A 4,180-nucleotide genomic window follows, 5' to 3' on the forward strand; every position below is an offset into this window, starting at 1 on the left:
GCGGTCGCTGAATGGCCTGGCATCAATATCCCAGGAGCCTTTGCACACTCGTAGGACGCCAGGGATCGTTGCTTGGCAACGGGGAGAAGGGGAAGGGCCAGTCTGAGAGTATTTTAATTTTTTATTAAGTGAACAATCAGGTCACAAATACAGAAGCATTTTATGATAGTACACATACAAGTACCGTTTACAAATACAATAATGAAAAGCAGAGACACATTTGAAAACAGTTCCTTATAAAATTGAATAGTATGTAAGGCTTTCTTATTTCGTAGCAGATTAAGAGATTCTATCATGAGATTAAAGTCTATTAGAAATACTGTAAAGGAATAGAGTTTGAAAATGTGGCTTTCTGAACATGAAATTTACATATCATTTAAATTTTACATTCATTCATTTAGCAGACGCTTTTATCCAAAGCGACTTCCAAGAGAGAGCTTTAGAAAAGTGCATAGGTCACTGATCAAAACAACGAGATAGCCCCAAACATTGCGGGCAGCCAAAACATGAAGCATACTTTGTGAAAAACCAAATAAGTGCCAAAGGGAAGAACCACAAGAGCATGTAGTTAAACAAGTTACAATTAAACAACATGAACCTCAAAAAGTGCAAGAGTGTAGCCTACAGTACCTGTAGAAAAGCAATCAACAGTAAAATATTTCACAGCGAGTACAAGAATTTAAAACCCTTACAACTAAAAAAAAGAGCAACAAGTCTCTCAATAAGAGTCATTGTGATCCTGGAGGAAACTAGCATCAGGTCCAGCAAATCATTCCTAAGTACCTTTGTACTCCCGGAACAAGTGCGTCTTAAGCCTTTGATTGAAGGTGGGGAGAGAGTCGGTGTCTCTGATGGAGGTGGAGAGGTGATTCCACCATTGGGGGGGCAGACAGGAGAAGAGCTTGTGTTGGGACCGGGCGCTCTTGAGCGGTGGGACCACCAGACGGTTGTCAGAAGAAGACCGTAGGTGGTGGGAGTGTAAGGCTGGAGGAGAGACTTGGTGTAGTCGGGTGCAGTCCCGTTCACAACTAAAGTCAGTACCAGGGTCTTGAATCTGATACGGGCCGTGATGGGTAGCCAGTGAAGGGAGATGAGGAGCGGGGTAACATGGGATAGTCTGGGTAGGTTGAAGACCAGGGGGGTGTTCGATCAACGTCGATTAAGGAAAAGCGAGACTTATTTCGCCAAGTCTCACTTACTTTAGCAAGAGTTCCGTTCCATTAAGGTGGCTTATTTCAGTTCTAGCTACGTAACCAAGGTAACTTATACTTCGGAACTAGTCTGATCCGTGTCAGGCTAAAAGTCAAGCTAAACTAAAATGTGTTGCAAATAATTTCAAACACGCAGAAACAGAATCTCAAAAGACAGTTCCGTCGAGTAAAGTCCTGCGCGCAAAGCACTTGAGTCTGTGTTCGGAAACGTAAATTCAGACTTTTTGAAGTGCAGACATGAATGATTTACATGTTTACGATCATCTCCAAAAAATATATTAATTTAAATAAACAAGTTAAGAAATAATGTCACTTTAACTGTTTTCAAAAGCCATTGGTTATTGACATAAGGCCTTAGAATCTAAGCAGAGCGTCTAGACAAGTTACAATCAATTACGGCGTATCCTTTCTTTGACAACTCTGTGGTGGATGAAGGTGCTCAGATTATACAAAGAGCGTTTATCCCACCAGCCCCAAGGGTCTTCAGAGACAGAAGTAATGCTTCCCTGACCAGTATCTGTGGAAGAAGTATAGGTTCAGCATGCCCAGCATAGTTTATCTAGATAGATTTAATTGTCATTCTTAAAAGATTCATACATATATATATATGAAATAACACTTTAGCAACTCTTAAGGATGGCGATGAACACATAAGAGCAGCCTACCATCCTTTGTAGAAAGTAATAGAAAGGAGAGTAGTAGACTATAATAGTAGATATAATAATAGACTGCAGTCTATGTAGGTAGGCTTAGACTATGTAGTCTGCTGGAATCACACACAAGGAATCAAACTCACTGTAGCCAAGCCTTGACACTGTTCAGTTTGTCTGCTTCTCTGTGTGTCTTTGCATGTGGGACATTCTTGAACGGGCAACTATGCCAGGAAATATGAAGGGTATACCTTGCTCCAAAGCAGGTCCTGAATATTATCATCAGTTTTTCAGGTCATCTTGAAACACAAAGAATCAAAGAGACTTTTTATTCAATTGTTAAGTATTTTCATTGTTTAACGTAGCCTATATGTTGACAAGCCTCTATATTACCTCTCCTTCTGGCTTCCCCAATATTATAGGTGCAATATACTGTCCCCATGGGTGTATCCAGGCCCACTGGAAGAATCAGGGGGTGACTGCCTGGTGCCCCCTTGGTTGAAAAAGTGTTTCTAAAATGCCCTCTAGAGTTGCAGAAATTAGACCAAGTGCCCTACTGTCTGCCATTCACATTGTGAAATATGCTTGAGTGCACAGAATGCCCCATGCAATAAATGACAGTGTGCCCTCTATAAATGTAAAAACATGTCTTCATGAGTTCCTTTATAGTAGAGAAAATGTGATGCAGTACCCTATAAGGTGTCCTTACAATGGTCTAAATTGGACTGTTCCCATGCCCTTACTTCCAATGGAAAATGGTGCTGTTATGAAGTGCCCTTTATGCTGCCCCTACATGACAGTGTCCCAAATGTTGCCCTTTCCAAAAAAGACGATTAGATGCTGTGCCCAACAGTCTCCCCTAATGTTCCCACTTGGGCATGCATTCCCAAAGTGAGGCTGTGACAACCCTTGGCACAGCCACAGTCTGTCACTGTCCAAGCCCCCTCTGGATCTGTGGAGGCAGACTATGTTAATTGGAAATATGGGGCAGCTGTCCATACACTGTTAGCCAGAATAGTAATAATTGGATTTGGATTAAATATGCACGTGTAATATAATAATGATATATTCTTAGTCATGCTGAGCAATTTTAAATGACTGTTCTGCCAAGCAAAGTGTGCTACCTTCTGGTAGCACTTTTGGTCACCTTCTGATCTGAAGTTGGTGCTGGATCTGTGCAAGACTAGTTATTTCAGTGAATCCCCATTTTAGTCATGGTTATCTTTCCCTTTTATCTTAAAGCTCAGCATTTAGCTTATCAGTTAATAAATGCGTGTGGCAAAGTTATTTTGAAGTAATTATTAGCCCACATCAAGTGCAATTAACCATGACCTTCTTCAGTGTTTTGAATTTCATCCTACAATTTTCAATTGCTGCCACGTTCTTTTTTGGGCTATTATTCTCAATCTCCTGTTGAGAATATCGGCCATAGGCTAGCCTACTGTCAGAACGGTTTCAGACAGCTCATCAAATTACGCTTATTATCAGTAGGCCTAAATGCATATGTTAAGAAGATTTGGTAGGTCTACAATTTACGCATTTTAACAGTCGTAATGGTTTGACAAGTTGTCTCCCTTGCCATGTTAATTGCGGCAACATTGGCCTTTTTGGGAACAAAAAAAAAAACTCAAAAAATCAGTTTACGCTGCTGAAACAACACCACTCTGCTGGTTTACGCTTTGATTTTTGCGACATAACTCCTCTTTTCGACGATCGCCTGATCTGGGCTGCACAGTCTAAGCTTATTGAGGTCTAGCTTGAATTAGCGTTGCCTGTTAGTGGAACGGAACGTTAGTGGAACGGCTTGAGGCTTAAGTCTAAGTTGACGTTTACCCAAGTGAGACTTATTCGTGTTAGCGCGACTTGCGTTAGCGACGTTGATGGAACACCCCCCAGGCGGGCTGCTGCGTTTTGAATCCTCTGGAGAGGGAGGGTTGCGTATGCTGGGAGACTGGCGAGCAGCGAGTTGCAGTAGTCCAACTTTGAGAGGACAAGTGCTTGGACTAGCAGCTGGGTGGAATGCTCAGACAGGTATCTTCTGATCTTCCGGATGTTGTAGAGGGTGAATCTACACGACCGGGAGACTGCAGCAATGTGGGCTGTGAGGGAGAGCTTGTCATCCATGGTCACCCCGAGGTTCCTGGCAGAGGATGAAGGGGTCACCGTCGCCGATCCGGATGGAGGGTTTGGCCGGGATGATGAGGAGTTCAGTTTTGGCGAGGTTCAGCTGGAGGTGGTGCTCGGTCATCCAGGCGGAGATGTCTGAGGCAGGCCTCGATCCTAGCTGAGATCCCCGGATCAGTCGGGGGGAACGACAGG

This window comes from Osmerus mordax, chromosome 28, assembly GCF_038355195.1.
Source record: "Osmerus mordax isolate fOsmMor3 chromosome 28, fOsmMor3.pri, whole genome shotgun sequence".
NCBI lineage: Eukaryota > Metazoa > Chordata > Actinopteri > Osmeriformes > Osmeridae > Osmerus > Osmerus mordax.